The sequence below is a fragment of the Rana temporaria genome, chromosome 2, assembly GCF_905171775.1.
Source record: "Rana temporaria chromosome 2, aRanTem1.1, whole genome shotgun sequence".
Lineage (NCBI taxonomy): Eukaryota > Metazoa > Chordata > Amphibia > Anura > Ranidae > Rana > Rana temporaria.
In genome coordinates this window covers 505,076,001-505,101,147 of record NC_053490.1, presented here as the reverse complement: position 1 = coordinate 505,101,147, position 25,147 = coordinate 505,076,001, and the positions used below count along the sequence as shown (strand labels likewise).

Here is a 25,147-nt window from a genome sequence, read left to right as displayed (position 1 = left end):
ACGATCAGTCATATTTTCAATATTAGTGCTAAAATGTCTCAATTTCTGCCAGGGTATGCAAACTTTTGAGGACAACTGTACAGATCTCCTAAAACTGATAACCGAAATGTAAACTTGGTAAAATTGTATTTTATCTGTAATAAACTAAACACAGGTATCTAGCTGCTTCAGGATGACCATGTAGCAATCACCACGTCCAAGGCTTCAACTGCAATCAGTGGCTTGTTACTGGTTGCATCAAGGAAAAGCTGGATATAGGGGGGGGGGGGGGGGGGTCTGTAAATTCGTCTCAGCAGAAGTGCCATGGTTGATAACCAACAGCGAGTACATTAACCACTTCAGCCCTGGAAGATTTGGCTGCTTAACGACCGGGCTACTTTTTGCGATCCGCACTGCGTTGCTTTAATAAGTAATTGCGCGGTCGTGCGACGCTGTACCCAATCAAAGTTGAAGCGCAAACCCCCCCCCCCCCCCCCGGATAGAGCTTTTTGATGGTATTTGATATTTTTTGTTTTTTTGTGCTATAAACAAAGTGACAATTTTGAAAAAAAAAAACAAACAAACAAACACACACTCTATCTTTTACTTTTTGCTATAATGAATATTGCCATTTAAAAAAATCCTCCTCAGGTTTAGGCCAATATGCAGTCTACATTTTTTTTATTTATTTTTTTAAACCAAAAATATCACAATAAGCGTATACTTATTGGTTTGAGGAAACGTTATAGCGTCCACAAAATAGGGGGTAGTTTTATGGCATTTAAATGTTTTATTTATTCACTAGTAATGGCGGCGATTTTTAGCGAGACTGCGACATTATGGCGGACACAAACACATTTTTGGGACCGCTGGCATTTATACAATGATCAGTGTCAGGGAAGGGGTTAACACTAGGGGGCGATCAAGGGGTTGTGTTCGCTAATGGGGGTCACAAAGTTTCCGAAAGTAGCCGAACAGAGTCAGCTCTACATGGCGCCTGCGCACCGACTAGGAGCCGTGTAGAGCTGACTACATGTTCGGCTCCTTTCGGAAACTCTGACTCTCCTACGCAATACGGGGGGGGGGGGGGCCTTATCCGCCGGGGGGAACTTTTTCTGAAGGACATCACTCATCTGGGCAAACTCCCAGATTACATTGCGCCTCAGGATAGAAACGCCTACTCCCGCGGGAGTGAGTACCCGGAAGCTGGATTGAAAATAGCGATAAGGTATGTACAGCCTAAAATTTTTTTTAAATAAAATAAAAAAAGTGCCTACTGTACATGTTAGAAGTATAAAGAATTTGGTCTTATATAGATGTTATTTTGGTGAACCTCCGCTTTAAGATAAAAAATTATTCAGCATTTACAACCCCTTTAACCTCCCTGGCGGTATGATTATTTCAGATTTTAGGTGCTGAAAGCGGTACAATTATTTGCAAGGAAATTTGGCGTTTTATACTGTAGGCCTGTAATTATTAGGAATAAGTCGGTTAAATCTGACCAAACAAGAGTCTAATAGGCATCCCGGGTATGAATTTTTTTTGAAAACAAAAATTATAATATAATAAATAATTATAACAAATAATATAATTATAATAAAAATTATTCAATAATGTAATCAACTCAAAATCACTGAAATTTGCTCAGTTGCAGAATTGTCGCTGTCATTACTTTTTTTAAGACGAATTTCCCCACAAATCGCTATCGCACAATTCTGCAAGTGATTATAATTTATTATCGCTGTTTTCTAGCTGATCTAAAACAATTTTTGACATAAAGGGACACTTTTGGTTGCTATGGACAATCTACAGTTTGCAGGGAGAAAGAACAGTTTTTATTATATAAAATGACATGCATGACACAGGACAGACCACTAGGGACAAGGGGGGTGTGTATTTTTTACATACAGTACTGTAATCTTATAGAATACTGTATGTAATGTGTTTGTTTACCTTTTTGAATTTGGCACCGTTCTCCGCCCCCGTGCGTCGTAACGTCGTAGGGAACGGAGATCGGCGGCACACAAAGGCACTGTGTGAATCGAACGAGCACACGTTCGCTCACGCAGCGCGGTGGCATCGCTGGATCCAGGGACAAGGTAAGTAAACACTGCAAGTGGATTCTGCAAGGCGATCCCGAGTCTGACTCGGGGTTACTGAGCGCAGCACAGAAATGTAACCCCCGAGTCAGACTCGGGAATAACGCCAGGGGGGTTAATGGTACGTGTTGGTTAAAGTGGAGGTTCACCCAAAAAATACATTTTTAACATTACATTCAGCCGGCTGTTTTTTGTTTTTGTTTCCCGTACATACCTTATTTTCACCGCCGCTTCCGGGTATGTCTTCTGCGGGACTGGGCGCTCCTATCCGATTGACAGGCTTCCGACCGTCGCATACTACGCGTCACGAGTTGCCGAAAGAAGCCGAACGTCGGTGCGCAGGCGCCGTATAGAGCCGCACCAACGTTCGGCTTCTTTCGGCAACTCATGACGCGCTGTATGCGACGGTCGGAAGCCTGTCAATCAGATAGGAACGCCCAGTCCCGCAGAAGACATACCCGGAAGCGGCGGTGAAATACGGTATGTACGGGGAAAAAAAAACAGCGGATTGTCATTAGGACAACTCGGCTGAATGTAATGTTAAAAATATATTTTTGGGTGAACCTCCACTTTAAGCTAGAAGGGAAAGCTGAAAGAAGCTCTACAGTGCTGACGTTCACACATCTGTCATGAGGGAGAAAGGAGAGAGAATCAATAATTTTTCTGACTAATGTTCCACTTCACTGCAAACACTGCTTAACGTCCTACCTTGGCCTAGTGACTGAGGAATGGCTACAGATGGTAAGATCTCACAGCATAGACAGAAAAGAATATACCAGCGCATGCATGGCTTGTATTCCTGAATCAGCTAACATTTGAGTCATGGGTGGCCCTGTTGGCACCACCGGCTTGACAAACTTCGAATGAAGATCAAAAGAAGTCTGGAGGAAAATTGTCAGCCTTAGGCCTCGTACACACGATCGGATTTTCCAATGGGAATCGTGCGAGGACAGGCTGTTGTCGTAAAATCTGACCATTTGTACGCTCCATCGGACAATTGTTGTGGGATTTTCCGCCAACAAATTTTAGATAGAATGCTTTTTTTTACAACAAAATGTGTGTTGTTGGATTATCCGATCGTGTGGAGTTTTGTCTGATGGACTTATATACAAACACGCATGCTCGGAAGCAATGCTCACCATAACACAACATTAGCAGAAGTTGCCCAAAGGGTGGCGCTAAAGAGCTGAAAAACTCTGTAGTTTTGCGTTTGTTGGCCGACAATTGTGTGCCGTTTGTCTGCAATACAAATTCCTGGCCAACGCTCTTCGAATAAAAATCCTACGCTTTGTGCGCGGAAAATCCAATCGTGTGTACCAGGCTTAACGGTGACTGCATCCAATAAGAAGCACTTACTGTTTGGGTACTCTCACAGCCACAGACATGGCTGTCTAAACAGCTAGCAGTGCAGATTCCTCCATCCGCGCTGTCTAGGAAACAACTCGATTTCTCTCATTCAGGCAGCAGGAATATCTAGCATAAGTCCAGCCCCTCACATTCCGTGTGACAACTCCTAGAAATGAGAGCAAAGGGTCACTGGAGCAGGAAGTGAGGTGGAAAAATATCCAATGGAGACACAAGCAGCAATGTAAAAAAAACAGCAAAGGTTTTAACCCTTCCAGCCCTAATGAAACCTTTCAGGGCTTTATATGACTCAAAACTTTTTCCGTATAAGCGTCATCTCTCAACGTCTATAACCACCTCAGTACCGGGCACATGCCCCCTTTCCTGCCCAGGCCAATGTTCAGCTTTCAGCACTGTCACATTTTAAATGACAATTGCGCAGTTATACAACACTGCACCAAAAAAAATTGTTAATTTTTTTTTCACACAAACAGAGCTTTCTTTTGGTAGTATTTAAATCGCCACTGGGTTTTAGTTTTTTTTGCAGAAAATAAAAATAAATAAATTTTTCTCCTTTACTGATGTGCGCCAAGGCGATGGCGGTACCGATGGCCATCGATGACGCGGCACAGATAGGCACTGTTGGGGCTGCACAGATAATCAGGCAACCAATGACCTGTACAGATCTCCCCTGCAAGGAGATTCCGCCGATTGGCTCTACTCATCTCACACTCTGTCATTGTGAGGCGAGGAGAGCCGATTATCGACACTTCTGTGTTTACATGTGATCACCCGTCATTGGGCACAGCTGATCACATGGGTAAAGCGCCCATCAGCTTTTTATAGAGATCAGGGTTGTGCCGCGTCCCATGCAGGGCTGGACTGGGATAAAAATTTGGCCCTGGACTTCATCCAGTCCGGCCTACTGACAGGTTTCTCCAATGTGGGCGGCCAGACAAACCCGCCCCCCCCCCCCGGTTGGCCAACCCTGATGGCCACCCATGCCCCCCTCCCTAGCCATTAGCCATTCTACTTTATTACATGATGCTGCGGGGAGGGAGAGGAGGTGAACGCTGCGGGGAGGGAGGGGAGGTGAACGCTGCGGGGAGGGAGGGGAGGTGAACGCTGCGGGGAGGGAGGGGAGGTGAACGCTGCGGGGAGGGAGGGGAGGTGAACGCTGCGGGGAGGGAGGGGAGGTGAACGCTGGGGGGGGGGGGGGGGGAGAGGAGGTGAACGCTGGGGGGGGGGGGGGAGAGGAGGTGAACGCTGGGGGGGGGGGGGAGAGGAGGTGAACGCTGGGGGGGGGGGGGGGGAGAGGAGGTGAACGCTGCGGGGGGGGGGGGCGGGAGAGGAGGTGAACGCTGTGGGGGGGGGGGGGGGGAGGTGAACACTGCGGGGAGGAGGGGGCGGCGGTCTGCTGTCACTGAAGCCGGCCCACTGAGCCATCGGCCCACCGGGAAACTCCCTGTAGTCCAGATGGCCAGTCCATCCCTTGTCCCATGCAAAAGAAGTGGGCAAAAGAAGTGCGCAAAAGAAATTCGACTGGGGCAACGTCATGACATCCCAGAACAAGCGGTGATCCTGCCCGCTGTCATTTTACTCTATAGCGGGCAGGAGGAGGTTAAAGAGATCCATCTGTTTGAGGTAGGGTTGTCCCGATACCACTTTAAGACCGAGTACAAGTACCGATACTTTTTTTTCCCCAAGTACTCGCCGATACCGATTACCGATACGTTTGTTCAATGTCATGTGACAGTTCGACAGATGGGCACACAGCAATGTGCTCCTGTCCAGCCGGATTTTCGACACCACCCGCACTATCGCTCCCTGCCATTTGTCACACTAGAGCCGGCCGGGGATGGAAAGCTTTTCCTAGGCAGAATTAACACACTATAAAACGTACCCCTCCGAACACAGACCTCAGATACAGCGAGGCTCAATTCAGTGAGAGCTGCCCCCTCCTCTCAGGCTCCTCCTCATGACCTGTGAGACACGTCAGAGCCGGGGAGGAGCCACCTAGGAAAAGCTTTCCATCCCCGGCCGGCTCTAGTGTGACAAATGGCAGGGAGCGATGCTGCGGGAGTGCGGGCGGGTGCCGAGAATCCCGCTGGACAGGAGCGCAGTGCTGTGTTACATCTAAATACAGAAGCCTGGCTTCCGCCCACACTCTCCGGTCACTGACTCTACCCGACAATCAGGTATCGGTAAGGCATCGGGAGCATTTGCGCGAGTACCAGTACTTGCCATACTTAGTATCGGGACAACCCTAGTTTGAGGTTAACGTTACTGCTCCGCTTCGCCACCTTGTCCAATCAGAAAGCACTTTACATTCATTCAGAAAAGGTGATGATAATGTCCAACAATAAATTCATATTCCTGATATCCTTTAACCACTTGGCATCCTGCCTATTGTTAAAAGACGGCCGCAAGGTGGCTCTCAATTGCCGGGAGGACGTCTATAGACTTATTATTCTAAATAGGAAACCTTAATTTTGTTTGCAAATATTAAAGATACCAACTACCAGCAAGAATGAGTCCTTACATTTAAAGTAGGGTTGTCCAGATAACACTTTTTTAGGACCGAGTACAAGTAACGATACTTTTTTTCTTGTACTCACTGATACCGATACTTTTTTAAAAAATGCAGCCTTGTGTCCCCAAATGCAGCCGTGTGTAGGTCTCCAGTGGCAAAGAGAAAGCCACCCGCCATCTAGTTCATCGGCGCTCAGGGAACATAACAGCTTTCATTTGAATAGATGCGTGTTCCCCGCCGCGCGACATCATATATAGCTCCTCCCCCTTGTCCGGGCACTTTGGTAGACAGATCACCCGTCCAATCCTGGGATCAAAGTGTCGGACAAGGGGGAGGGGCTATATATGTGACGCCGCGTGGCAGGGAACACACAACTATTCAAATAAAAGCTGTTATGTTCCCTAAGCGCCGATCAGCTAGACGGCGGCAGCAGCTCTCCTCTCCTCCAGTGGCATGTTTTACATACCCGAGGACTGCTCTGCTCTCAGTCCCCTCTCTGAGGGTGAAAAAAAAAGTAATCGGTGAAGCATCGGGAGCATTTCCGCGAGTACAAGTACTCGCGCAAATGCTCAGTATCGGTCCCGATACTAGTATCGATATCGGGACAACCCTAATTTAAAGAGCACCTGTCCAATCCATCATTGCAGGGCCTATTAGCGGTGGATCTAATCACATCCCTCACCTTGTTGTGTCACTCCCGCATCACCAGCCGTCCCATTAAAGTGAATGGGACTGTCGGTGAGTCAACAGCTAGTCAGAGGAGGAGCCGCCGAGGGACAGAAATGACAGTTGTTCTCGAGTTGATTTAAATCAAATCCACCCTGAAAGTAGGCAGGAGAAATTCAGCCACGCTGACCTAAGAAATGTGGAAGAACAAGCAAAAGCAGCTCTAGATCATTATCCCTCCAGAACAGGAACGTTTGCTTCTATATACAGATGTTAAGATGGATACATATTTAGTAAAATAGAATTTTTGCAGCTTAAAGAGGAACTGCAGTCGGCTCACATAATTTCTAATAAAAACATCTTTGCCATTCTGAAGCTTCCCTCCAACCACTTTGCATGCAAGAGATTTTTTTACCAGACAAACAGTAGGAAGTGAGCTGTATAAAAAATGTATTTATTTTTAGAGAAGAGGGGGAGGGGGATTGCTTTTACTATCCAAAGTTAAAATAACAAGGGCGGAAGATTGAATAGATGGAAAGATAATAAAAATGACTGAATTTCCGCTTTAAGAAGCAGGTTGTACAGGTACAAAACAGCTCCATCGATCTTTGGCCTTAAAAGATGAAGGACCAAATGGAAATTCTATTGCACATGATAGGAAATTATATATATATATATATATATATATATATATATATATATATATATATAAATAAATACACACACACATATTTCCCCATTCTTTGTCTCCAAGACCGCTTTCACACTGGGGTGTTTTTCAGACGCATTAGCGTTAAAAAGAAATAGCACCTGTAAAGCGCCTGAACGAAGCTGCATCTGCAATCCCAATGTGAAAGCCCGGGTGCTTTCACACTGAGGCGCTGCACTGGCAGGGTGGCAAAAAAAAGTCCTGCGAGCAGCTTCTTTGCAGCGCTTTAGGAGCTTTGAATACACTAAAGTGCCCCTTCCCATTGAGGCAATTTTTTAACCCCATCCATACAGGGCATTTTCACCCCCTTCCTGCCCAGACCAATTTTTAGTTTTCAGCGCTGTTGCACTTTGAATGACAATTGCGCGGTCATGCAACAATGGAACCCAAAATTACAACCCACAAATAGAGCTTTCGTTTGGTGGCATTTGATCATCTCTGCAGTTTTTATTTTTTGCGCTAAAAACAAAAGAGCGAAAATAAAAAAAACACAATATTTTTTACTTTTTAATTTAACCACTTCCCGCCCAGACGAATTTTTAGCTTTCAGCACTGTTGCAATTTGAATGACAATTGCGCGGTCATGCTACACTGTACCCAAACTAAATTTTTATCATTTTGTACCCACAAATAGAGCTTTCTTTTGGTGGTATTTGATCACCTCTCGGACATTTATTTTCTGCAAAAAAAATTAAAAAAATGACCGAAAATTTTGAAAAAAACAACATTTTTTTTGTTTCTGTTATAAAACATTGTAAATAAGAAAGTTTTCTCCTTCACTGATGGGCACTGATGGTATTGCACTGACGGGCACTGATAAGGTGGCACTAATGGGTACCGATGAGGTGGCACTGATGTGGTGGCATTGATGGGCACTGATAAGGTGGCACTGATGGGCGCCACGGATAGGCGGCACGGATGGGCACTATCGTATGTGTTGTACTAATGGATGCCAATCAGTGACAAACAATGCCTGCCAATCAGTGATGCCCATTGTGGGCACTGATTGGCATCCATTGCGGCACTGATTGGCATCCATTTTTTGTGTCGTCCTCATCCCTGGTGGTCTAGGGTGGCATACCTTTTTTTTTTTGCCTTTTTTTTGCATCCCTGATGGTCTAGTGGGCATCCCTGTTGGTCCAGTGGGCATCCTCGGGGGGGCTGTGCTGATAATCAATCAGCACAAACCCCCCCTGTCACAGGAGCAGTTGATCGGCTCTCCTCTACTCGCGTCTGACAGACGGGAGTGAGGAAAAGCCGATTACCGGCTTTTCCTGTTTACATCGTGATCAGCTGTGATTGGACACGGCTGATCACGTGGTAAAGAGTCTCCGTGAGAGACTCTTTACCTTGATCGGTGTTGCAGGGTGTCAGACTGACACCCTGCAACAAGGGACTCGTAAGGGGAGGAGACCGATGTGTGTTCCTCTGTACTGGGATCACAGCATCGGTCTCCTCACCTCTGACAGGAGGTGGATCTGTGCGTTTACACACACACACACACACACAGATCCACACTCCTGCCGTGATCACCGGCAATCGCCCCAGTGTGAAAGGGGTCTTACCATCTTTTTTTGGGGCGCTGCCTGGGCTTTCACATTGGGATTGCAGATGAGGCTTCTTTCAGGCGCTTTTTTTAACGCCAAAGCACCTGAAAATTGCCCCAGTGTGAAAGTGGTCTTAATGTGGGAGTGCGCCTAGATGTAAAGGACGACTTGTCGCAGGATTTGGCTGACTGAATACCAGACTTTGCCAGTGAACAGAGAGAAAAGCTTGGGGAGTCTTGAACGATTGAGGAAGCAGAGGCAATGTTTAACAGATCATGATGAGTGTCCTTGCTGTCTTACCTAAAAAAATAAAAAGGGGAGGTATAGCCAAAGCTTTTTTGGCCATACATATATTGTGGGTCTTGTGACATGGCAGAGCTGCTCCAGGCTCTTAAAGGATCCCGACAATATTGTCAGAATCCATCCAACAGTCTAATTGACAGCTGGCTATGCCTCTCAGCAAGTGGCTGAAAGCCAGGTGGACTTACCCCCTTCTCCAGTCCAGCACTCCAGTAAGCGCAGGCGTGCCAGAGCCAAAACTGGTGACAGACAGTCACTGCTCTGACATGGCAGAGCTGCTCTAGGATCTGCAAAGTTCCAGACAATATTGTCAGGATCCATACAGCTGCCTCCGCCTCTCAGCACAACACTGAGAGCCAGATGAGCGTACGGACTCCCCAGCCTGGCGCTGCAGTGAGAACTGGAGTTGCAGACCGGAGACTGGTGACCGATAGCCACAGCTCTGATGAGACTGAGAAGTGAGTGATCAGCCATCATGTGATCACTCAGTTCTTGGGCTTAGAGTCACACTGATGCTGTAACAGAGGTGGGTATAGAAAGTCGAGAAAAAAAAAAAAAAAAAAAGAAGGATGATCCGCACTCTGGTCGTTGCTCTTAAATAATAGACGTATTTATTGACAAGCCACAGTAGACAAACGCAGTAGGAAAGGTTGACGCGTTTCAGCCTATAAGGCAGGGTTTGACAAATTTGCTTGGACTCCAGGAGCCAGCTAAAAAAGTTAGGAGCCAGAAAACGCACCCCGTCCCGACGAGCTTGCGCGCAGAAGCGAACACATACGTGAGCAGCGCCCGCATATGTAAACTGTGTTTAAACCACACATGTGAGGTATCGCCGCGATTGGTAGAGCGAGAGCAATAATTCTAGCCATAGACCTCCTCTGTAACTCAAAACATGCAACCTGTAGAATTTTTTAAACGTCGCCTATGAAGATTTTAAAGGGTAAAAGTTTGTCGGCATTCCACGAGCGGACACAATTTTGAAGCGTGACATGTTGGGTATGAATTTACTCGGCGTAACATTATCTTTCATAATATTAAAAAAAAAGGGGATAACTTTACTGTTGTCTTATTTTTTAATTAAAAAAAGGTGTAATTTTTTCCCAAAAAAGTGCGCTTGTAAGACCGCTGTGCAAATACGGCATGACAGAAAGTATTGCAATGATCGCCATTTTATTTTCTAGGGTGTTAGGATAAAAAATATATATAATGTTTGGGGGTTCTAATTAGAGGGAAGAAGATGACAGTGAAAATAGTGAAAAATTACATTAGAATTGCTGTTTAACTGGTAATGCTTAACTTGTAATACCAACGGCCACCACCAGATGGCGCCAGCTCACAAAGCTTCCAAGCAAAGTCGCCAGGACCCTATTTCTAGTCGCCATGGCGACCTGGCGCCCGGGATTTGTAGAGCCCTGCTATAAGGCCTTAGTCATAACCACCAGATATAGAAAGTCCACTTTAAAATGTAATTAAACTCCATAAATGCACTTGAGGAAGGCGAGCGTTCATGCCATCAGTAGTATGTTGAGGAAGATTCACCGTCCGTGAAAAGCCATGTGACTCAATCACATTTACACAAGCTTTTAGCAAAAAGTGCCTTACACATATGAACCTACATAACATACGAGAAATTACATGCGGTGGGAGGTTCTGTGAAACCCCTAACTTTTTATTTTACTGCTATGTGCGGCTCCATAAGAGATTCTCTCTCGCTTCCTGTCCTGCTGACAAATCTACCAGACAGAAATTAAGATGGACTCCCTTATAGGAACATCAAAATAAATAGAAATGCTTTTCTTTAGTAGAGCACAGGAAGGTTGGAAATGATTCCAGCCCCTGTCCAAGTTTCAGATTTCCCTCACTTCCTGTATGGTGAAACCAATTGTCAATGGGACAGGAAGTGAGGATAAATCCCTCTAATAGATATCAGTAGAGGCCCAAAATGAGCTCCGATTTTGCCCAACTCTCTTCAAGACTAGAATAAAAGTTTTTGACAGTTTTAAGTAGAAGAAAAACAAAAATTGATAAAAATTACCATACAAGCTTTTCCATGTCTACTTAAAGTGACTGTAAACGATCAGCTTGTAAAACAACCCATTCAGTTTAAAATAGAACTGAAGGGCAAAACATTTTTTGTAAAGATATAAAAAACATCTTATAAATATCTTTTCTCCCTTTTTTATAAGTGTTCTCAGCTGCATAAGAGCTGGGGGAGGAGAAGCAGCAGCACAATGAGCTTCCCAGGGAATGGCTGTGCATGGGAGGGGTGTCAGGACAAGTCTGATCATTGGAGGAGAGCATACAGAGTTCCCAGCACAGCTAGAGAACTGACCACAATGTGATCTCCTGCTTTGTGTGGTCAGTTTTTAACCACTTCCATACCACGCCTATTCTGGCATTGAAAATCATAATTTTTTTGCTCGAAATTAATCAGAGCCCCCAATTATCAAATATATATATTTTTTAATAGACACCCTAGGAAATAAAGCGGCAGTCATTGCAACTTTCTATCTCATACGTTATTTGCGCAATAATTTTTGAAACGCCTTTTTTTTTTTGGGGGGGGGGGGGTGGGGGGGAGACGGTTTAATGAATTAAAGTGGTTGTAAACCCTTATTTTTCCACTTTTACCTACAGGTAAGCCTATAATAAGGCTTACCTGTAGGTAAAGAATATCTCCTAAACCTGTACGGTTTAGGAGATATTCCCCTCGCAATGCGCCGCTGATTGCAGCGGAGCATGCGCAGGGGGGAATCCACCGCGAAAAAAAAATTTAATTTAAAAATCTCCCGCGCGGGAGTGACGTCATCGCCGCTCCAGCCAATCACAGCGCTGGAGCAGCGATACCCGGAAGACACGGCGGAGCAAGATGACATCTCGCTCGGCGTGAACCAGGTAAGTGTTCTTCACCTCGTTCCGAGGCAAGTATTTCATAATCAGCTATTATGCGGTGCATACTAGCCGATTATGCCTGTGGCCTTGCAGGTTTAAAAAAAAAAAAAAAAAAAAAAAAAAATAAGTTTGCCCAATTTTTTTATAATGTGAAAGATGATGTTATGCTGAGTAAATCGATATCTAACTTGTCAAGCTTTAAAATTGTGCACACTCATCGAATGGCGCCAAACTTTGGTACTTAAAAATCTCCATAGGTGACGCTTTAATTTTTTTTACAGGTTACCAGTTTAGAGTTACAGAGGAGGTCTAGTGCTAGAATTATTGCTCTCGCTCTAACACATGTGTGGTTTGAACAGCGTTTACATATGTGGGCGGGACTTGCGTTCGCTTCTGGGGACAGGGGCATTTAAAATTGTGGATTGCGGATTTGTTTACTTCCGGGTACCCGGGCGTGACGCCATAAGGTCGCGCCTGGGACTCCAACGGTCATAAAGATGACCGGTGACCATGTAGTCACCGGAAATCTCTATGCTCTTCATTCGGCAGCAGATTATAAAACATTGGGGGAAACAAATGCTTTATTTAATGTAATTTTCAATATTTTGAAATCAGAATTTTTCCCTAAAATTGTGCCTTTAAGATGGAATCACCCAATATTTTTTCCAATTTGTTGTCACTCTTTCTTCTAATACAGACCACAACATACGTTATTTTACAACAGTCCACTTTTGTCACCAATAGCAAACCCACCTTACATGCAGCAGTTGCTGGAGACATACATACATATAGACAGGGAATCGTCTGCCAGCTAAAGTGCTGCATGATAATACCAGACACTGCACAGAGCTTCCATGTTTCTCCTGTGTTTACATTGCCTGTTATTTTAAAATACATGCTGGTAGGTTAAACATAACATTATGAAGCAGATAAACTGCTGTAGGTATGAGGAGCAGACCCCTAGAGATACCTGCATATACCCACAGCCACCCAAACCTTCCTGCCATGGCAGAATGCCAGCAAAGTTCTGACACTTCTCAGAAGCATCAGAGCAAGGCGCTAAGTAAGCCCCCCACACATTCCTATTGGCCCATCACTGCAGGCAAGCTTCAGGACTTGCAGCCAGCCATGCCAGGAGTATTGGCCACTGCAGGTAGGTGAACCTGCACTTGATATCAGCAGCAGTTTGATTTTTATTACCATGCACAATCTCTGAGAATCTATATGGCTGCTGTTCTTCCTCATGCCCCTATGCATGCCATGGTGTGCAGAAACCCGAAGTCACCCGCCTCCGACACTTCTAATTTGCTTAGAAAAGATCATTACAGAGCTGTCTCAGCAATCGAGTGCAAGAAAGCCGACGCTTCATAGGTGTCTGTGTTGAACAAATGTTCGGCACGGTTTACAGCATGTTGTATAAGAACTGACATAATATTTTATATTATTTATCACACACACACTTTTTTGCTTAGAATAAAGATCACGATTCTCTCGGCGTAAAATCTTTCACATTATACAACAAAAAAATAAATAATTGGGCTAACTTTACTGGTTAATTTTTTTTAAATTCATTACAGCATTTTTTCCAAAAACAAATTGCATTTAAAAGACAGCTGCGCAAATACAGTGCAATATAAAATATTGTAACAACCATTTTATTCTCAAAAAAAAATAAAAAAAAAAATTGTTTTATATTATAATATTATATATATATATATATATATATATATATATATATATATATATACACACACACACACACACACACACACACACACACACACACACACACACACACACACACACACTTTTTTGGGTAGATTCTGCTAGTCAAAGGCTGTATCACGCCCCTCCAGCCTGGGTCGTAGAATAACAGGTAATGTAAATTAGGAAAGTGTAACCACTTGAACACCAAACCTTTTTCCAATTTTTTTTTTTTTTTTGATAGAAAAGGACTCGAAACCCACAAACATATGTATACACACACACATTTTTTTTATATTATATATATCCACTTCCCGCCCGGTCAATAGCAGATTGACGTCCGGGAAGTGGTTCTGAAATCCTGACTGGACGTCTATTGACATCCTGCAGGATTTAATGCCGCGCGCGCCCGTGGCGATCGGTGATGCGGGGTGTCAGTCTGACACCCTGCATCTCCGATCTCGGTAAAGAGCCTCCGGCGGAGGCTCTTTACCACGTGATCAGCCGTGTCCAATCACGGCTGATCACGATGTAAACAGGAAGAGCCGTTGATGGCTCTTCCTCACTCGCTTCTGACAGACGCGAGTAGAGGATAGCCGATCGGCGGCTCTCCTGACAGGAGGGGTTCGCGCTGATTGTTTATCAGTGCAGCCCCCCCCCCCCCGGATGCCTACACTAGACCACCAGGGAAGCCCACACTGGACCACCAGGGAAGCCCACACTGGACCACCAGGGAAGCCCACACTGGACCACCAGGGAAGCCCACACTGGACCACCAGGGAACCCCACACTGGATCACCAGGGAACCCCACACTGGACCACCAGGGAAGCCCACACTGGACCACCAGGGAAGCCCACACTGGACCACCAGGGAAGGGCAAACCAAAAAATTCAGTAAAAATAAAATAAAAAAAGAAGGACAGAAAAAAAAAATAGATGCCGATCAGTGCCCACAAATGGGCACTCACTGGCAACATGGATCCATCAGTGCCACCCCACAGTGTCCATCAGTGCCCACCCATCAGTGCCCATCAGTGCCACCTCATCGGTGCCCATCAGTGCTGCCATATCAGTGCCCGTAATTGAAAGAGAAAACGTACTTATTTACAAAAAAATTAAAAACATTTTTTTTTTCACAATTTTCAGCCTTGTTTTAGTTGTTGCGCAAAAAAAAAAAAAAAAATGGCAGAGGTGATCAAATACCACCAAAAGAAAGCTCTATTTGTGGGGAAAAAAGGACACCAATTTTGTTTGGGTACAGTGTAGCATGACCGCGCAATTGTCATTCAAAATGCGACAGCGCTGAAAGCTGAAAATTGGCTTGGGTGGGAAGGTGCGCAAGTGCCTGATATGGAAGTGGTTAAATATATATATTTATAGTGCGTGCGTATGTATGTATGCATGTATAGAAAAAAAAAAAAGATGATGATTTTAAACAACAAAATGTCAGAAAGAGGTTTGGTGTTCAAGTGGTTATACTTTCCTAATTTACATACAGAAGTCTGTTCCTTTGATGTAAAAGACAAACTGTTACAATGTTTAGACTTAACGTTGCACTGATAAAAGAATGTTCCAATTCTTGGCAGACTGGCAGGACTTTACAGCTGTGAGAATTCTCTACACAGAAAGACCGGGAAATACTTTGTCAAGATAGCAAGGGGAAAAAAAAAAATGCGATGATCAATCGTGAAGCTCTAAATATATATATATATATACACCTGACCCATATCCTTCTTCTCCCTTCTCTTTACATTTTGGACCAGCTTTCAAAATGCAGGTTACGTGATCGCTGTTGGATGCACAACGATCCACGGACCTGCCGGGGGTGGGGGGGCGCATGTTCAGTGTCGGTACATTTACATTACAGCCAGGAATAACTTTCCTGCCGAGCATCTGTGCTCATGGCAATGGAACACAATCGGACTCTGCAGCAAGCATCATTTATCATGCCTGTAACTTTACCAAAATGATACAAGGTGTAAACTGACCATGGGTTGGCTGCCATGCTACCGTGGTCAGTTTACTTGTAGGAGGAGATATATATATATATATATATATATATATATATATATATATATATATATATATATCCTCCTACAAGTAAACTGACCACGGTAGCATGGCAGCCAACCCATGGTCAGTTTACACCTTGTATCATTTTGGTAAAGTTACAGGCATGATAAATGATGCTTGCTGCAGAGTCCGATTGTGTTCCATTGCCATGAGCACAGATGCTCGGCAGGAAAGTTATTCCTGGCTGTAATGTAAATGTACCGACACTGAACATGCGCCCCCCCACCCCCGGCAGGTCCGTGGATCGTTGTGCATCCAACAGCGATTACGTAACCTGCATTTTGAAAGCTGGTCCAAAATGTAAAGAGAAGGGAGAAGAAGGATCACAACCCATTTAAAAGGGGTTGTAAAGGTCATTTTTTTTTCCTATATAGCTTCCTTTACCTTAGTGCAGTCCTCCTTCACTTACCTCATCCTTCCATTTTGCTTTTAAATGTCCTTATTTCTTCTGAGAAATGCTCACTTCATGTTCTTCTGTCTGTAACTCCACACAGTAATGCAAGGCTTTCTCCCTGGTGTGGAGTGTTGTGTTCCCCCCCTCTCTTGGACTACAGGAGAGTCAGGACGTTCTGTACAATGCGGATAGTGAAAGGAGATGTGTGTTAGTGGGCGTCCTGACTCTCCTGTAGTCCAAGGGAGGGGGGGAGGGGCGAGCACGACACTCCACACCAGGGAGAAAGCCTTGCATTACTGTGTGGAGTTACAGACAGAAGAACAGGAAGTGAGGATTTCTCAGAAGAAATAAGGACATTTCAAAGCAAAATGGAAGGATGAGGTAAGTGAAGGAGGACTGCACTTAGGTAAAGGAAGCTATTTAGGGGGGGAAAATGACCTTTACAACCCCTTTAAGCTTAATTATTTCTGTCAACAGAGAATTTAATTATTAGGAAGGGTTACAACCACTTTAATTTTAATAGGCTGCTTTTCGTGTGAGAAATGGGCGAAAGGAATGCCTGACCCACTTTAACAAATTACTGCAGTACCATGTGTTTTGGCGTGCGTTAGCAAGACGCATGGGGGTGCCACTAAGAATGAATGGCACTGCTGCACCTTTTGGTTTGTTTTCCTGCATTGGCGAAAGCGCATTTTTTGTGCATGTTCCCACAACACACAGGTGTGAACCAAGCCTCAAACATCACTCTGGAGGTTATATATTAAAAAAACTAAAACAAAAACACACACACACACACACACTACGGTGTAGTCTTTTCAAAAAGGTCACCATATCAATGCCCCCTTTTCAGACAGGAAGCATACTGCCAACACTCTTAGGCCCCTTTCACATTGAGGAGTTTTTCAGGCGATACAGTCCTAAAAATAGCGCTGCTATCCCACCTGAAAAACTCCTTCACTGCAGACTCAATGTGAAAGCCCGAGGGCTTTCACACTGAGGCGATGCGCTGGCGGGAGACAAAAAAATCTCATGTCCACAGCATCTTTGGAGCGGTGAGAGGAGCGGCATGTATACCGCTCCTTCACCGCTCCTTCCCATTGAAAACAATGGGAAACCGCGGTATTAACCCTTTATCGGCCGCTAGCGGGGGTTAATACCGCGCCGCTAGCGGCCGATTCCCACGGCAATCTCGGCGATATACCGCCACCGCGGCTACAGGTCCAATGTGAAAGGGGCCTTCGGCTGCATTCACGCCTGAACGCGGCGTTTTGTCCCGCGGTTTGGCGCGACAAAACGCGTAGTTTTTTAGCCCAAAATACGCCGGAGGGGTGATAAAACATTGTCGGCTATGCCGAACGCCGAAGCCGCCTGAAAAAAAGGGTCAGGGACTTGTTTTGAGCTTCAGGCGTACGGCGTTGCGGCGTGGAGATGTGAACCATCTCCATAGCCGACAATGTTAAATCACCCCTCCAGCATATTTCAGGCTGCAATAGCGTCGGGCGTAAAAACGCCTAGGTGTGAATGGAGCCTAATAAAGCAGCAATCAGTATAACAAGACAATTTATGAAGCTATGACTAAGCATTGATATCCAATGCGAAACGCGTCAACTGTTCCCACTGTGTGCTGATACCTGTAGTGCATTTTTCCTTTACCCAATAAAGGGCACGTCTTTTTAAGAAATTGGAGTGCGGCTGTCCATATCTTTCTTCTTTTGCAATTTCTGATAGGTTGCTGCGAGTCCCTGGCAGTCACTTTTCAGAATGTGACCTATACTGAGAACATTACAATATTATCTATATTTATTTATTTCCACTGATTATAGCAAATCCTTGCAGAAAACATTCTCAGCGACAACACGCTGCTCGGATTTAATGAATCGAGATCACGATTTTTTTTACGATTAATTGTGCAGCTCTTGTTTCTGTACTACTTTTGGCGACTTCTGGGTGCGATTTCCATAGACAGCTGTGCAGCAACCCACACAGGTGTCTCTGAAATCGCCCCCTGAAGTCGGGAATTAAATTGTGCGACATCAGCTGAACTCACACGGATTTCATTCAGTCAGTGTGAACCTGGGCTGAAAGCAAAAGTAAGGTGTGCATTAAAAAAAGACCTCCTTGCTGCATCTTTTATGTGCTTTCATTAAAATGCAAATTCTATGTGGTCCAATGGCAGCGCCCTAACGTGGCCCAATGGCAGCGCCCCTACGTGGCCCAACGGCAGCGCGCCTACGTGGCCCAACGGCAGCGCCCCTACCTGGCCCAACGGCAGCGCCCCTACCTGGCCCAACGGCAGCGCCCCTACCTGGCCCAACGGCAGCGCCCCTACCTGGCCCAACGGCAGCACGCCTACGCGGTCCAACGAATGTAAAATGCGCCTAACACACAACGCACAGATGTGAACTGGCCCCAAGCCTGAAGATCTGTCACAGGATTCGGTGATCTGTCCTTCTAGATGAAGATATTACATAATATATGTAACCACTTCCACTGGCCGTATCAATTCCCCCTCCAAACAGAGATCCTATTTTAGGAAAAAGTAAAATCAGAGGGGTCCCAACTGGTTGCCATTGGTAACTGCACTTTGCAGAACAAGTCTGTATCGCTGTCCTGGGATACAGTGATCGATCCCTATAGATGAGGATATTACAAATGACGTGATCGTTTCCACAGGCCATCATATCAATACCCCCTCCAGGTGGAGATCCTGAAATGAGATACTTTATTAGGAAAGAGTACAGTCAGGGAGGTGGGTTACGACTGGTTGCTATGGGTTACAGCACTTTGCAGAATATTAGCCAGATTCAGGTAGAGATACGCTGTCGTAACTCTGAATCTGCGCCGTTGTATATTTAAGTGTATTCTCAAATTGAGATACGCTTAAATGTAGCTAAGATACGACCGCTGTCGCATCTTAGCTGTCTATTTACGCTTGCCGATAGGGGAGCGTATGCCGATTTACGCCTAGAACGCGTAAATCAGTGAGATACGCCTATTCACGAACATACGCTTGCCCGTCGCAGTAAAGATACGCCGTTTACGTAAGGCGTTTTCAGGCATAAAGATAATCCACCAAAAAGATGGCGCAGCCAATGTTCAGTATGGACTTCGGAACTGCGTCAAATTTTTACGTTGTTTGCTTAAGTCGTCCGTGAATGGCGCTGGGCGTAATTTACCTTCACGTCGAAACCAATAAGTCTTTGCTGCATAATTTGGAGCATGCGCACTGGGATACGTCCACGGACGGCGCATGCGCCGTTTGTTCAAAACGTCATTTACGTGGGGTCATGCTTTATTTACATAAAACACGCTCACCTCTTCCCAATTTAAATTAAGCGCGCTTACGCCGGCACATTTACGCTACGCCGCAACTTAGGACGCAAGTGCTTTGTGAATACAGCACTTGCCTCTCAAACTTACGGCGACGTAGCGTATATGAGATACACTACGCCTGCTTAACGTTAGGCACGTCTACCTAAATCCAGCTTTATGTCTGTACATCCCCATCACAGGATGCAGTTATCTATCCTTATTGATGAAAATATTGCAAATGATTTAACGACTTTGACTTGTCATATTAATTCTCCCTCCAGATAGAGATCCTATATTAAAAAAAAAAAAAAAAAAAAAGAAGAAGTATGATCAGATGAGTTCTGATTGGTTGCTATAGGTCAGTGATGGCAAACCTTGGCATCCCAGATGTTTTGGAACTACATTTCCCATGATGCTCAACAACACTGCAGAGTGCATGAGCATCATGGGAAATGTAGTTCCAAAACATCTGGGCTGCCAAGGTTTGCCATCACTGCTATAGGTGATGGCACTTTTCAGAACAAGTCTGTATGCTTGTTACAAGACATGGCGATCTATTCCTCATGACAAGATCATTCCCCCTCCAGATAGAGATCCTGCATTTGTCACTTTATTATTCAACAGTAGTCAGAGATGGGCTCTGATTGGTTGTTATGGGTTACAGCACTTTGCAGAATAAGTATGTACATCCCGATCACATTACAGAAGTAATCCATCCATGTAGATGAACAGATCCTAAAAACACATGAAATCTTTCACTGTCCATCCCATAGATGGAGATTCTGTGTGACACTTTACTAGGAAACAGTGAACTCCGGGAGATGAGTTCCGATTGGTTGCCATAGGAGATAAAACTTTGCAAAACAAGTCTGTATCCTTGTTAGAGGATGCAGCGATCTATCCCTCGAGATGAGACTATTACAATCGACGTGCGCTCATTTCCACAGGTCATCAGATCAATGACCCCTCCAGATGCATCGGACACATATACACACATATAATAGGCTATGACATGTTGCTATGGGTTACAGCACTTTGCAGAGTAAGTCTGTACATCCCTATCACAGGATGCAGTCTTCTATCCTTCTAGATGGAAACATTACAGATTATAGTAAAAACAATCCCATTGGTCCTATTTCCTCCTCCAGATAGAGATCATATAGTTTCTGATTGGTTGCCATAGGTGACGGCACGTCGCAGAACAAGTCTGTATCAGTGTTACGGGATACAGCGATCTATCCCTCTAGATGAGAACATTATAAATGACACATGCTCATTATCATAAGTCATCATATCAATTCCCCCAGACAGAGATTCTGTAGCCGATATATTATTAGGAAACAGTACAGTCAGGGAGACGAGATATGACAGGTTGCTACGGCCCGCGGCACCCAGGTCACCGCCCGCTGCTACGGCCCGCGGCACCCAGGTCACCGCTCGCTGCTACGCCCCGCGGCACCCAGGTCACCGCCCGCTGCTATGGCCCGCGGCACCCAGATCACCGCTACGGCCCGCGGCACCCAGGTCACCGCTACAGCCCGCGGCACCCAGGTCACCGCTCGCCGCTACGGCCCGCGGCACCCAGGTCACCGCTCGCCGCTACGGCCCGCGGCACCCAGGTCACCGCTCGCCGCTACGGCCCGCGGCACCCAGGTCGCCGCTACGGCCCGCGGCACCCAGGTCACCGCTACGGCCCGCGGCACCCAGGTCACCGCTCGCCGCTACGGCCCGCGGCACCCAGGTCACCGCTCGCCGCTACGGCACCCAGGTCACCGCTCGTCGCTGCGGCACCCAGGTCACCGCTCGTCGCTGCGGCACCCAGGTCACCGCTCGTCGCTGCGGCACCCAGGTCACCGCTCGTCGCTGCGGCACCCAGGTCACCGCTCGTCGCTGCGGCACCCAGGTCACCGCTCGTCGTTACGGCTTTCGCCACCCAGGTCACCGCTCGTCGCTACGGCTTTCGCCACCTAGGTCACCGCTTGTCGCTATGGCTTTCGCCACCTAGGTCACCGCTTATCGCTATGGCTTTCGCCACCTAGGTCACCGCTCGTCGCTACGGCTTTCGCCACCTAGGTCACCGCTCGTCGCTACGGCTTTCGCCACCTAGGTCACCGCTCGTCGCTATGGCTTTCGCCACCTTGGTCACCGCTCGTCGCTATGGCTTTCGCCACCTAGGTCACCGCTCGTCGCTATGTCTTTCGCCACCCAGGTCACCGCTCGTCGCTACGGCTTTCGCCACCTAGGTCACCGCTCGTCGCTATGGCTTTCGCCACCTAGGTCACCGCTTGTCGCTATGGCTTTCGCCACCTAGGTCACCGCTTATCGCTATGGCTTTCGCCACCTAGGTCACCGCTCGTCGCTACGGCTTTCGCCACCTAGGTCACCGCTCGTCGCTACGGCTTTCGCCACCTAGGTCACCGCTCGTCGCTATGGCTTTCGCCACCTAGGTCACCGCTCGTCGCTATGTCTTTCGCCACCTAGGTCACCGCTCGTCGCTATGGCTGTCGCTACCTAGGTCACCGCTCGTTGCTATGGCTTGCGGGACCTCGGTCACCGCTCGTTGCTATGGCTTACAAAATATTGCTGTAACCCATAGCAACCAGCCAAAACCTAGGTGCTGTAACCTGTGGCAACAAGTCAAAAACCTATGTGCAGGAGGCCATAGTAACCAGTTGTAACTAAAGTTCTGTAAACCATAGCAACCAGTTATAACTACTTTGGTTTCAGCTGGTTGCTATGGGTTACAGAACTTTGGTCCCATCAGGTTGCTATCGGTAACCACACCTTGCTGAATAAGTCTGTACACCCCTGTGACAGGATGTAGCAATTATTCTTCTACATGAAATATGTAATCATTCCCCCCAGATAAGAGATCCAATGATATGTGACATTGGTTGCTATGGGTGACAGCACTATGCAGAATAAGCTTGTATTATGGGATAGGTGACCCCTCCATCCTCTGGATGAGAACAATACGAATGGTGTCCCCCATTACTTCTCACTGTCCCCCTGTAGGGGGCGCTCTGACAGCGGACACTGTGTGTTGGCCTAGTCCTGCAGTAGACAGGTCAGGGGGGGTTGCTATGGGTTACAGCACTCTGCAGACTCAGACAGGACATGTTATAAGGTGACCCCTGGATGCTGAGCCCCGCCCCCTCACAATGAGAATGGGGGTTCCCTCCTCCTCCTCCCTCACCTCATAGCGCTCCCGGTCTCAGGGCAGGCGGCTCCGGTCACACATCGCCCCCCTCCGCCTCGCTCCCTCGCTGGCAGCTCTGGTGTGTAGAAGAATCAGAGCGCCCCTCACCCACAGCGCCTCCTCCCAGCCACTCACTGACGCCGCACCGCAACCGGCCAATCGGACACGCCGACAGCCACGCCCTCTTCCCCACCCCTCCGCCTATAAGGCGGCTCGATGCATTCTTCGCGTAGATGCGGCAAGGAGAGGTGACGTCATCAGTCAAGAGCCCGGGAGACGCGGCTGTCTGCGACTGGCGGCCATTTGTAGTCAGGGAGGGAGAATTGTACAGCCCCCTGTCTCTACACATCAGGATGGGCAACTTGCAGTTTGGTAAAGCGCGTTAGCAGCATCGGAGTCGTTTTCTATCGCTTGGTTCCCTTAGAAAAGGAGCTTTGGTTTACGTTCTATTATGTATGAGAAAGGAATATATTTACGAACTGGTATTTTTTTTTTTTAAATCATTGTGCCAGGCCAAGGTGGGAAGAGGGCAGCTCGGAGGAAAACTGTGCTTGCCAGGAACCAAGATGGCTGCCGCAGCGGGCGCTTTATTCACACGTGACGTGAGGGCGTGGTGGGTCAATGATAGAAGAACGCCCGGGGCTGGTGACGTCACGCCACAGCCCGTTACTTAAAGGAGCAAGCACCCAAATCTGACCAGTCCTGTCAGCAGATCCCAAATAAAAGTAAATCTGTCACAAAACAGTCTCTGCCTGATTAGGCCTTAGAATCAGAGAGTGAGGGAGTATTAAAGTGCCAGTGAGGAGGCCTTGGCTGTGTTATGGTTTAAAGTGGTCCTGTCACCACCGCAAAAGACATAAAACATGGACGACGTGTAAAATACGACGTTAATGGATTCATTTACCTTCGCTAAGTGCAAACCGATTCAAGTGAATGGGGTGGGCCGCAACTGCGCACGATGCAGGCGGTTGCACTGTGGCTGCCCAGCAGGGGGTAAAAATAGGTGGTGAGGACTGAGCAGTGTTGCCACAATCTCCCCCTGGTCCCCTGCCTCCATCGTCCCCTGCCTCCAACACCCTCTGCGGTGCCACCAACACCCTCTGCCACCAATCACCCTCTGCCTCCAATCTCCCCATGCCTCCATTGCCCCCTGCGGTGCCACTGCAGCCACCATCACCCCCTGCCTCCAATCTCCATGCGCAGTTCCAAGCCGAACAGATCTTGGCTATTTTTACTGGCACTTTCCCGCAACCACGGACATTTACGAACGGGGGGAAAAAGTGCCCGTTTTTACGAACTGTCCGTAAAAATACGGACGGTTGGCAACACTGGGACTGAGGAGGCGATACATCTCACCGCCTGGCAAACGCTCTCTGCAGAGCGATCCAAAAGAGGGCAAAGCAAGACTAAATGAGGCCTTAAAGGGTCACTAAAGGAATTTTTTTTTAAGCTAAATAGCTTCCTTTACCTTACTGCAGTCCTGGTTTCATGTCCTCATTGTTCGTTTTTGCTCTGATGTTACTGTAATCCTTCTCTGTTCTGAACAGTCTATTTCCTGATAAAAAAAAGTCATGGGAGCTTTCTCTCTGTGGTCACTAATCAAGGAGGTGTGATTACTGTGTGTCTAAAACCCCTCAGCACCAATCAGTTTCGTTTTCCAAACCATCACTGCCCTGTATTGGCTCTGTGTCTCTGTTCACAGAAGCATGAAACAGCATGCAAAAACGAAACTGAAACTGTAGGTACATTATATGATTGATTTTTATCTATTTTTAATCATTTTTAAAAGTAATCGGTTAACTATTATGGGCCAGATTCAGGTAGAAGTGCGGCGGCGTACCGTATCACGTTACACCGCCGCAAGTTTCATCGCAAGTGCCTGATTCACAGAGCACTTGCAATGAAAACCTACGCCGGCGGCCTCCGGCGTAAGCCCGCGTAATTCAAAGGGGCGTGTGCCATTTAAATTAGGCGCGCTCCCGCGCCGGACCTACTGCGCATGCTCCCTTTTGAATTACCCGCCGTGCTTTGCGCGAAGTGACGTCATTTTTTCGAATGGCGACGCGCGTAGCGTAATTCCGTATTCCCGGACGGCTTACGCAAACGACGTGAATTTTTAAATTTCGACGCGGGAATGACGGCCATACTTTATACAGCACATACGTGTGCTGTGTAAAGTTAAGGCACCCAAAACGACGACTAACTTTGCGTCAGGAAACTAGACTAGCGGCGACGTAGCGAATGCGAAAAACCGTCGTGGATCGCCATAACTCCTAATTTGCATACCCGACGCTGGGTTACGACGCAAACTCCCCCCAGCGGCGGCCGCGGTACTGCATCCTAAGATCCGACAGTGTAAAACAATTACACCTGTCGGATCTTAGGGATATCTATGC

General features: G+C 46.7%; 1 protein-coding gene across 3 annotated transcripts in view; it reads right to left on the bottom strand.

The window, feature by feature from the left end:
* ITSN1 (intersectin 1) overlaps window positions 1–22,899 on the bottom strand; it is a 266,243-nt gene extending 243,344 nt beyond the window's left edge. Inside the window, exons 1-2 of one of the 3 annotated variants that reach the window (XM_040338913.1) lie at window positions 22,749–22,894; window positions 3,435–3,591 (exon numbers count right to left, since the gene is read on the bottom strand). The gene's annotated coding sequence lies outside the window, so the exon portion shown is untranslated. Of the gene's footprint in view, window positions 1–3,434; window positions 3,592–22,748 lie in introns of all 3 variants that reach the window. The other 2 variants (XM_040338914.1, XM_040338912.1) reach the window with 2 other exon arrangements.
* Window positions 22,900–25,147: the final 2,248 nt, after the last annotated feature.